Here is a 12,371-nt window from a genome sequence, read left to right as displayed (position 1 = left end):
GAACCGATAACAGATTGGATAGGTAACGATAACGATCGGGACTAATGATGTCACTGCGGTGATTGTCTAGCAGCGTAGGGATCAACAATTATAATGTTTAGGAATAGTTAGTCGGCTCTGACTCTCAAAGAAGGATGGATAGAGTAGAGCCACAAGGATTTAATATGTTATGTGTGTTGTGTAATAAACCTTGTAAATATGTAAAGTGTTGTAAATTAATAGAATAAACTTGACATGGAAATATATGTGATGTGCTGTGTTATAATGAATGTGGATAGAAGGAACCTCAAAAGGAAACCAATTGAAGCGCCTACATCCGCTCTTATAAATGCGCCCCAGAAGGTCCTACCCCAAAAATGGAAGTGCCTTTGATTACCCCCTAAACGGTGTTGGGAAGGGTCCGGTAACCCAACATTATGGTCCTTCGAACCGGATTATCCGGAAAACCGGACAAAGGACACTGTCAGCGTTGGTCACCGCATGGCTTGGTTGCCAAAATGGAAAAATGGCATAAGGAGCTATTGTGCTACACAATTAGCAGCCATCACTGCGGCACAATCTATTATTTCGTCATCTCCATTGCACTTTTGGATCGATATGGCACAATTATCGTCTATAATGGCCGATACGGACTACACCATCGGAAGCAAGCAAAACAAATCCTTTATACAACGGATGTGTGAATATTGAAATCTCCTCATTCGTCACTGGATTTGCATTCACACTACAAAGGATCACCTACCTCTACTACATGTTTCGATGGATTTCACAGCATTGAACCTAGGCAAACGGCCTGGTTTTCCAGGTAAATACTTGAACAGTGTATGTCCAGCCGGATGGACAACACGCAATGCAAATGCTGACACTTTTTCACTTTTTACCGGTCATCAACAAAACACTACTTGGAGATAATGTCAACAATAACATCTCGCAACGAACAGTATGGATTCCACAACAGCCAACGATCACAGCTGATTTCTGGTGAGCTGTTTTTCTCGAATGCGACGTCACGGAAACAAATCGAGCCAAGGAATACACTCGGTACACCCACGAAGTGATCGGATACAGTTTAGACACAAATCGAAGAACGAACACCGCAGCCGCACATAACAACAAACGTCACGGTACGCAACTGATCGGTGGCAGATTGGTTGAGTTCCGTTCCACTTTCGGATTTGGACCTCTGTAGCCACGAAGAAGGAGAGCCAAGCATTGAGTTCACGCATATGTATAGTAGCTCACGGAGAAGATTCGGATCGGACCGTATCTCCACAACCGCATTCTCTCGGACTTGGAGCAATATTGGTTCTACGATTACGTCACACCTAAGAAATTTTCTCTTATCACGGATCGGATGGAATCGGGAAGCTGCACCTACTTGGTCAGGTAAGCAGCTTACACGTATATGTCTAGCCGAGCTAGGCATTACTTTCATGGCACTAACACCAACCATCCTTTCTCGAAAATCATCTACGACGTGACATCACCACCGTTTGGAATGCTACCACGGAAACCTTGGAGACAACGCAACACACTGAACAGTTTCGCCTTCCATTGGTATGAAGACAGGCAGTCGGCTCATCGATCAGCTGATCGTTTGAAGAGGATTTCAATTTACGCTGACTCTGCCTGATCTGTGAAAGGACAACACACGGAATGGTTTCGTATACAACCGTGCTTTCGAATTCTACGAATCCATACCCACGTTTGATCAATCGAGCTGCGTTGATCACCATGGTCTTCATTCTATGCCTGATCTGAAGATCGTTTGATGTAACGGAAGGGAATCACGAATTGTTCAGCATGGACCAATAACACCACCTACCACTATCCAATATCATGCACCTACACGGAAATTTTACATCAAGAAGTGGATGCAATCGCAGGATGTTTGATGGGATGCTATTACTAGGAGTACTGATGGATCCAAATCCAATTCGATCGCTAGGGGCGTTCGAATGGTGTCAGACACAAGGGTGTTTGATTTTTACACCACAGCTTGAGTACACAGGGTGCTCAATCAATATTTAAGCAGGCACAAGGGTGTCTGCTACCTACTCCACGGTTTGGGCACATCGGTGCTCATTACCAATTCCAAGGCTATGACACGACGGTGTCTATTCGCCAGTCCAAAGATTGAGTACAAGAGGGTGCTCAACTTCACATCCCAAGCTAAGACACAAGGGTGTTCTAGCAATCTCCAAGGGTCGAGCACCAAGGGTGTTCGAACCAATTCCAAGGCAAGGACACAAGGGTGTCCTCCAGCCATCCCACGGTTTGTGCACAAAGGGTGCACAAACTCATCCAAGGCAAGAGTACAAGGGTGCTCAAACCCAGTCCCCATAGACAGGGGGAAAGGGTGCTCAAAATCAAACACCACGGATTGGGTACACAGGGTGCCCATGGATTAGATACACTAGCTTGGACATAACGGATGTTCAAGTATAGTTCCTACCAGACACTGGGTGTCCACGGATGATTCAACAATTAAGGTTGTAGGCACTAGGGGGGTCAGCAGTCTGCCTTTCGGATCCAGGAGCATTCCATTTAAACCAGAAAGAACAGGACTACGATACCCTGTATTCATCACCAGCAGACATTAGGGGTATCTGCAAACAACCAATCGGACGACATAGATAAATCAAATCGTCTTAATCGTCACTGGTCGGATGGTCCCATATTGGCACGGATATGGATAGTTGGAGACAATCCTCCTCAAACATTTGGCATCAACATTCGAATTGGAGTGAATCTACCGGACTTCGTCAAATACTGGTTGTGGGTGACATCATATGTTTTACCAGGTTAGTAATAACAGTATATGTACCAGCCGAAGCGACATTTCCAGATATTACATACATTATTTTCCCACACATGGACACGGACATGGAATATTCACTCAACCTGAGGACAGCCGCAAGACGTATTCTGCGAGACATTTGAGAATAGCACCCATCCAATGGGCGCAAAATGGGCGAATCACGGAAGGATCATCCGGGCAACCGAGAAGTCAGATCAACCATGTAGATTTGTTAGTTTTTCGACGTTTTTGGACAATGCTTGACATTTACCATTTTTTCAATAGTTGCTTGTTGAAAATTGCTATCGATGCGTAGAAATATTTCTGATCGATTGATGATAAAATTATTGAAATTGGTCCAGGGGCTGCTGAGTTATTAACGTTCAAAAAAATTCATAATTTCGTTACATGTTCCATTTTTAGTTTTCACAAAGTGTACCCCCATATAGAAATCACAGATGTAGTTCTACGTTAAAACAACCCCTTTGTTGCTCGACGAGATGGCTTTGATCGTGCGTGAACTATTGTCCGGTTTAAGTTAGAATAATTGTTTTGTTTTATCGTACCTAGTTCAAATTAAAATAATTTCGATGAGCATGGAAATTGTCGCGTCGGTTGTAGCTTGTTGTGATATAAGGTAGCCTGAACAATGTAGAAGTTTGATGGGTTCTGTTCCCATTTTGTTTAAAGTAAAGTAAAGGTAAAATATTATGAAGGCTTAAGTAATTTTTTGTACCTTTTAGTCTTCGGGTTTGAAACATTGTTAGTCGCACCGCCGTCGGGTTTGATAACAAGTGGTGTGTTGTGATATGAGGGACTCGGCTGCTTTAGACAGCCGTTTTGGCTTACTGAGCAGAAAATCGTGGGACCAAACCCAAATCCTTTAATATTAAGGAGACCTATAGTCACATCGCTTGAATCTAGTGTGCTTTGCGAAATTTGACGGTATCGTCATCGATATCGTAGATTGTATGAAATGATATGAGGGACTCTATGGCCATAATGCGACCATTTCTTTCTTACTGAGCATAAAATCATGACTTTAATCTCAGGCCCTTCCACATTCAAAATTCATTAATCGCATTATTTGCTTATATGAGTACATGGTAATAAAAACAATTCGATCTCAAGTGGTGTGACATTTTTGCTTAGTAAGCAGAAGACCATGGGTTCAATCCCAAGCTCTTTCGTGTTAAAGGATCGTTAGAACATCAATTCAGCTCAGTGTCTGGTTTTATCATTTACCACCACACGCAAGGAGTAGCACTTCAACCCAGTGTAGATGAATTGCGTTCGTTTCCACTTCGATCCTTGGTATAGTAATCTGCTTGGAAGCCGAAAATCTCTCTCAAAAAGAAACCGGCAATCTTTTGATCCCCCTTCTGATGAAATTTATTCAAGCAATCATATTGATGTGTTAGTTAGTTTGGTTTTTTTTTACTAACGAGACTTTCATATTGATATGCTCAAGGATGATAAGAATGGTCTATCATCCATGTAAAATTCCATTAAACAGTCACGGTTTAATGCCTAGTATGAAAAGGTCCCCTCTAATGTGATAGCCACTTCCGATGTCCATGCTCTTCGTACGGAACTTTTGAACTTCGTTAAAATAAAGTTTTCACTTCAAATTGGCTGACGGTAGAATGCTGTATATTGTCTAAAAACTTGGACGAATGCAAACGTCTTCTCAAGTATCTTACTGAGAAGCAATACACATTTTTCACCTACGACACCACAACTGAACGTGTGTTCAAGGTTGTCATGAAAGGACTGCCCAGTGGTGAATCCCTAAATCAGATCAAAGATGAACTGGCAAACTTACTTGGAGTTGTGCCAGTTCAAGTAATCAAAATGAAAATGAAATCCCATCCTGGCGATTTGCGCAACGGGATTTCTAATGATTTTTATTTGGTTCACTTCAAGTCTAGTGAACTAAACAACCTTAAGGCCTTAGAAAAAGCTAGCCTTATGTTCCATGTCCGAGTAAAGTGGGAACACTTCAGGAAGACTGGAGGAAATTTCCTAAATCTCACATAGTCACTTTCCAATTCCATAACTTGGATTAGTATATGACCAAAAATTAACTTTTAAAGATCACATTGAGGTATGCAGTTCAAGCAGTAGCCCGGATGTTACTATGATTGAAAGCAACTTGTGAAGGAAATTGCAACCATCTCGATTTAAATCTTAAAAAAAAGCTTTCTTAATCGCTTCAAGTTTTCAGCAAGTTCATGACCCGTTTCTTACCTCGAATTACTCACTGATACGAGTAGAGGTCCTCCGCATGTCAATTTTCTCACCCTTCAAAGTTCTTTTCTGACTGCTCTCGAACTCAACCCAGGGGCATCCTCTATCTTCAGGGTCACCAGCAAATCTCGATTAGCAATTTTCCGGTTTTTTTTCCTGAAATTTGGGAAATTTTCCCAAATGCGGTACGTTCGAAGTCTTCACTCAAAACTGTACAGGCTTTTATTTGATTCAGAGTTGTTTTCAGAATTCTTTTAAAATAAATGTGAAATTCGTCTGGAAGTCATTAGAAAATGTTTTTATAACAGAGCCCAGAAATGCTCTGTAGAACACTCCAAAAAAATTCCTTCGAATTTTAAAGTCTTTCTTAGAATTCACTGGAGCTTCTATTTTTATTTTTTATTTGCTTCAAATTCTCCGTAGAGTTCCCATGCAATTCATCTCCAACACCATCGGGCAGAAGGGACTCTCTCGACGAGCATTGTCTTTAAATTTTGCTCAGAATCATCTTGGAGTTCTCCTCTTAACCATTCTGAAAACTGCATGGAATTTTCATTAGAATTCTTTAGAAATTTTTTGCGAAATGCGCTTGGAATCATCCTCGGAATTTCCTAATAGATCTTTGCAGAATTATTTTGGAATTGTGCCCTCAAAATTCACTTCCCTTGATATTTTTCACGAATACTGGAATCCTATTCACTCTTGGGAGTTCTATTAAAAATTATTTTTGATATTTTCCTAAAGCTTCCAGAGAAAATATTTTCTGAAATACTTTAGTGTTATCTCCAGAATTCATTCTAAACTCTGCTCAAATTTATTTTGGATTTTTTTTTTTAAATTCTCTTAATAGTTATTCAAAGTGCCTGTATCCTGAAAAGCTAGTCCAATCCAAGAGTCTTGAAATCTCATTATTTTAGAACAGAGGACGAGGTATATTTTTCCACATTTGTCATCTTTTGGGTTTCCCAGTGACTTCAAATTCCCAACTTTTTTCACACATATGAAACACAGACCCAGCTTCGCAAGAAAATTGTTAAGGCTCATCTTTGCAAGCTAATTGAATTCAACTGAGTTGATCAATGACTTGCCTTGCCAGATTAACTCTAATCTATTTTTTCATTTACTCTAGGCGCTCTAATACGCTCAAGGGATTGATTTTTGTTGGACACAGCTGGATCAAGCAGACGCACCAATCTACACGAAGGTTAGTTTTTTATTTAATTTGATTTGTTTTCCTTCGATCTTGTCTTCCGTACTGAGTACCAATGCTATCGACACCAGCTTCACCAGTGTGCAATCTTCCTTTACGATCATCCGTGCCGTAAAGTCACTGATCCCGTGTTCCTTTGCCATTTTCCTTATTGAACGCACTGGATTCACCCGAATCTTCCTTTTGATAGCAGCGATAATCCTCGGAACCCGAGCTGACCTGGGCCGACCTGTGGCCACCTTCGCAGATAGTTGTCCTTTCTTTTCTCGGTCTAAAACCCTTTTGACGGTCCACCGGGACACTCCCACGGCAATAGAAATGTCTTTTTGCGACATTTGCGCGTGGGACAAATCACGAATACGCTGCCACTTCGTCATGGTGCAACTGTCAAACTAAGTAAATCATTTTCTTTAATACACAGCCTACTACGGTATAAGCTATAGGTTACGTGCATGCAAAGAAAACCAAGGTATTGTATGCACAGGTGAACCTTATTTGTATGATGGTGCAAACATTATCACGCATACGGTAATGTATATAAGTTATAAAAGAATCGAAAATTTATTGAAACGAAATATTAAGTTGTCAAAATTTTCAAAAGCATTCTGTCACTGATGAAAAAAAAAAAAACAAAGTTGAGTTCAATTAAAAAACAACTTGATAACGACCACCGAAATTGACTTCAACAATTCGATCTCCCAAAGTCGATGAAGGAAGGTGGAAAGCCGCCGAGCTCACTTGACACATAAATAATTGCCCTAAGTGGCCCCTCGATTCAATTTGGCGATCGTATCCATGCACACACAAAACAAAGCAAAAAAGTCCACACCCTCTCTACAATGGATACGACAGATGTACGTAACTCGGAGGGCACCGACCACTTATTCTAAATGGCTACAGTCCCCGTTAATATCCACTTGGATTTTTATTTACCGAACTGATAAGCGAAGGATTTTCACCGCCTTCGGTCGGATTTTGCGCGAGTTTTTTAATCGGTAACTTTTGGCACTTGTCTTTCCCATTTCCTCTGTCAGGCAATCCGGAGGGAGGGAAGAAAGTTATGATACTTTTGTCCAGATTGCGAAACTTCAAAGGCCGATCCGAATCGATCTCGAAACAAAACAAGCGAGCATACAGAAATTCTTCACTTCCATTATCTCATCCCTCGCTCGCGGTCAGATGAAGCCATAAATCCAGCGCACTTTGCCTGCTGCCCGATGATGATCACAGACTAAATAAATCACGTCTGCTTTTCCTCGTGTCCCGCCGGCAACTCCCGATGGCCCGTCATTCCTCCGGACACTTTTTCGCACATAAATTTCTCAAATTATTCTCTTGGTTAACGTTCCACAGGCACCCTAATCAAATATCTTCTTCTTCGGTCCCGAAAATACAAGCCAGGTGAAATTCTACGAATTTTATTCGACATTGGGAAACCACGAGCCGGACATCACGATTCCCGAGCGCGCCGAGATATTCCTTCCCAGATCCCAGCCGAATGTTCACTTCGGGGATGGATTTATTGATGTTTGCAAACAACGGAGAACGACTGAGGATGAGGACGCTGTTGCTGCTGCTGCTGCCTCTCATATACAAACACTTTGAGCTCGTGGTTGACCTCTGCAGTGCAAAGGCTTGTGGCTGATTTCGCACGTCGTATATTATAAAAAATATCGACCGAAGCGAGGTACGTTCGGTTCCACCTGGCCCGGACGGGGTCGGAGTTCTGCGTGGAAGCTGAGAGGATGAGATGCCAAAATCGTGATCCGTTCGAACCCATTTCTGATTGATTTAGGGTCAATCGAAAGAGGGGATCGATGCTGTTAGTTCCACTAGAATCTGTGTCTGCCCACAATGTTGTGTTTTTTCTAGTTAAATTAGAGAGAATTGCCTGCAAAATGAGAAATGACAAGCGCATCTTGTGAGCAGCATTGGTGGATGTTTTGAAGTGTGAAGTGAAATTGTACTGTGAAAATGGTAGTTGGCAAAACTTATGCAAACGCAATGAATATTTTGGGATTCTTGAATTTAAAACTACAGAGAAAGGTATTGAAAATTTACTCGGGGTTAAGACTTACGAACAAAGCTACATATGGCATTAACGTACAGCAGTGATTGATGAAACGGCAGATTGGCGTGATACAATTAATGATCGGTTTGGGGAGCACAAATATAAAGGATAATCCTTATTTGCCAAGGGATTACGAAATTTTTTAGATTTTGCTTTAACTACTTGACAACATTATTCAGAGCTTAAGTCAAGATTTTGACCAACTAGGCGTTGGTCGGGAAGAGATGTTGAAAATTAGATTGTCCATTCAAAGCTTTTTTAAAAGACAGAAGCTGCAGGTTGAGTTTATTGACTTGGTACAGTTGGGTGGGAAACAGGATGTATGTGACAGCCAGCGTTGCCAGGTCATCTTCAGAAAAATCTGGACCAGGTAAAATATAAAACCTGGAAAAATCTGGAATGCTCCAAAAAATCATCTTTTTAACATAATGCTATTAAAATCAAAGTGGTATGCCAATCTCCCGTAAAAATAGGTCAGTATGATCTTCTGGAATTTATTTAAATTGCTAAAATCGTCCAAAAGTTGATAAGTATTGACACGGTGTGCCCAAAAAGTTTAAATATCCATTACGCAGCATTTCAAAAATTGAGTTAAGTGCGGTTAAAAAAACAGCAGAAAATATGGTAAAAATTGTTTCTTAAACTGTAACTTTTTTTTAAAAAGAATGAGTAGCAAAGAATCAAGGAAATTTGTTAATATGTTTTTTTTAACTAAAAGTTGATGTAGTCCTTACTATTTGCTGCAGTATCAGAATTTTCAAAAATCTAAATAATTTAAATATTGCTCTGAGGTTGATCAGATTTACAGTTTAATTCTTGACATCATACAACACACAACACCCAGCAGACCATTAGGCAATTTTATTTTGAAGCAAAATTCACCAGGCTGAAGTGGGAATTAAAGTCTAACATCGTGGAACTCACACACAGTTCACCTAAACTACGGGTAACTCCACTATTCGCATGACCATTACGAATAATGTTATGCCAATAAATAATTTTATTATATTACTAATATGAAAGTCTGATAGCTTCAGTTTTGAAGTCTCAGAATCTTGCAATGATTCTAAACTACGGAATTTATATTTTTCCTGCGTCCCAGATCATGATTTTTTTGTTAGTCTGAATTTACTTGGAACTCTTCACAGGATATGTCCGCCTTTTTTTTAGTTCAATTTGAATCATCATCCATCGTATTTCTTTTCTTTATTCCCCTAAAATAATCTTGAGAATATCTAAACTTTTCTAGTAACATTCTAAGAGTTCTTAGCATTACCTCTTGTAATCTCTCTCCAATTCCACAGCTCCCTTAAACTGGTAATAATTCCCAAGAATTGGCTCAATTGGTGTCCATTTTTCTCAATGAAATTCTTAAAATATTCTTAACAATTTCCTTGGTACACTCTTTAGAATGACCGTCACATTCTTCTCTGACTTATCCGATAGTTCCCTTTGATCTGCTTTGTATGTAAGGTCAGAATTGTTTTGAAATCCTTTTCAGTATTACCTTTTAAGTACTTTTCCAAAATTTGTAAGTCTCCCAGAAATTGTGCCTAAAATGTTATTTAAATTAATCTCCATAGAAACATTGGACAGAATCCCATTGAAATTATTCTCACGATTCGTATCAGCATACTCCTTAAGTTTCACCATAAGAATTTTCTATGATTTCTCTTTCGGATTGTAATTCCTTTATTGAGAAAATCTCCATGCAATTGTCATCAGAGTTGACAAGACAATTGACACGGTCTTAAACCAGAGGTTGCACAGACTGAATATTTAAGACTAGACAACGGACAACACACCACACCCATTAGAGCAGTAGGGAAATTTTCTGGTTGCCAAAATTTGCACCGGCTAGAGCGGGAATCGAACCCTTACTTCGTGGCACTCACAATACGTCTGAATGATGGGTGACGCCGCACGACACCGAAGCCCACAAAGATGGATGTGATTCTACTTATAATTAGCTTGAAATTCTCCTTTGATTTCACAAAGAATTCGCCTCGCACTTCACTGCGAACTATTTTCAGAATTACCTCAAAATTCCAATAATTTCCAACGTTGACGGCTTTTAATAATTAAAGTAGCAATTTGGTTTTCTTTTTTTTTTTTATTAGCGGGTGCATCGATTGCAGTAATATTTTTAATGCAACATGTTTCAAAAATCTGGGAAAATCTGGAAGATATTTAAAAAATCTGGAAATTTACACGATCTGTCTGTGTATCTGGCAAGACGACTAAAATCTGGAAAAGCCAGATAAATCTGGAATACTGGCAACGCTGCTGGTAGCCATGAACAGTGTATTCAAATGGCTACCCGCTACCGATCTTCGTGTCAGACTCCAGGACGAACGAGGATCAAGGCCCAAGCAGCGGTTTCCGCCATGGCCAGATGGGCCGCTTCGACAGGCTTTCAGCTGTCAACTGGAAAGAGCACTATGTGCCACGTGTGCCAGTACCGACGTCGGGTCATCGGACCTTCCATAAAGATAGGTGATCAAGCCATCCTACTGAAGAAAACTGTAAAACTGCTGTGGGTTGTCATTGTCCGGTCGCTGAGTTTTAACCAGCACCTTCAAGGCGTCAAGGCCAGCTGTCGCAGCAGGATCAACCTCATCCGCACAATCTCTCGTCCCCACCGCTCCAACAACAGAGAAGTACGTTTCCATGTTGCCCGGGTCATCGTAGACAGCCGACTGATGTATGGTCTCGAGCTGACCTGCATCGCCACCGACAAGGCAATACAAACACTCGTACAATCGCCAACGCAGTGCTCTCCCCAGTGGCCAAGATTCACCGGTACGGAGATAAGAGTTGGCAATCTCCCGCACCAAACACCGACAGCCGGATAAAGGAGAAGTTCCGTAGCCCTTAGGAGATCGGTAGCAGAGCTGACCGGATCGTACCCCAACTACCTGCATCGCTACACGGACGGGTCAAAATCGAGAGCTGGACTTGGAATGGGAATCGCTGGTGACATTTCACCAACGAGTAGAAACTATTCTTCATGCGGTCACGGTTCCTGCGGATCGCCCAATCCAGACACAGTTCGAAAAAGTAGTGTAAATTTCTGTTCAATATGATGCACATAAATAGAGCGTCACATATCATATACGTTTACATTATATATCATGTAAAGTTCTGACACATTTCATACAATGTAGCAAATATTGTATACAAAAGTTCATCTTTGTAAACAATATTGTTTGCAAGTTGCTCGATTGCGTGAACTAAAATACAAGTCTACGTGAATGAATGTTTACATCAGAACTAAAATTCAGAATTTTTATCTGTGAGATCCTGTCGGACTCGCACAGTGTTAACCAGACCCTTTTGTCGGAGGTCCCGGTCCACTCCTAAATCCAGGGCATTCTGAAGGTTGCGTCATCAAACACTACCTACGCATGGATTCCCGGACACTGTGGGATCCCGGAGAACATCGAGGCGGACGACCTAGCTGGGTCAAGCCCATCTGGTCCTCGGTATTATGATTTTCATGACTGTCTGATTATTGAAAAATGACAAGAAAGGTAATGATAGGTAGAGTAGTGAGTTTGCACTCTTTTAAGGAGGTGAGGTTATGAAAGTTTTTCTAATATTTATACAGATAGGTAGTAACGGACGATTGTCGGTATGCAGTTCAACAGATGAAAGTGGACAGTTGCTAGTGAACGGAACGTGGACTGCGATGCATCGGCCAGACGCCGAAGATATATGATGACAAGCTAAAGATGTCGTAGTGAAGCAGGGCCGGTGGGAGCGTCCACTCAGCTAGACATTGGAAGCTTAGGATGCCATGCTGACAGAGATTTGGTGATCAATCAGACCGAAGGACAGATGATGACCGCTGGGAGCGTTGGAACAGCTAAATGTCAGTAACGAAGGATGCCAGGCTAACATTGCGGATATGGAACCATTTGTTGTACAAACAATTAGGGGCGCAGTATCACTGGTGGCTTATACCAGCCTAAGTTACCTGACAGAGAACTGGTGTTCAAACATACCAAAGATGATCAGTTACATGTTGGGGCGTAGGA

Source organism: Ochlerotatus camptorhynchus, unplaced genomic scaffold (genome assembly GCF_037179485.1).
Source record: "Ochlerotatus camptorhynchus isolate MF236.1 unplaced genomic scaffold, CSIRO-AGI_Acam_v1.1 ptg000493l, whole genome shotgun sequence".
Classification (NCBI taxonomy): Eukaryota; Metazoa; Arthropoda; class Insecta; order Diptera; family Culicidae; genus Ochlerotatus; species Ochlerotatus camptorhynchus.
The sequence above is the reverse complement of the archived record's forward strand: the minus strand, read 5'-3'. Positions refer to the sequence as shown.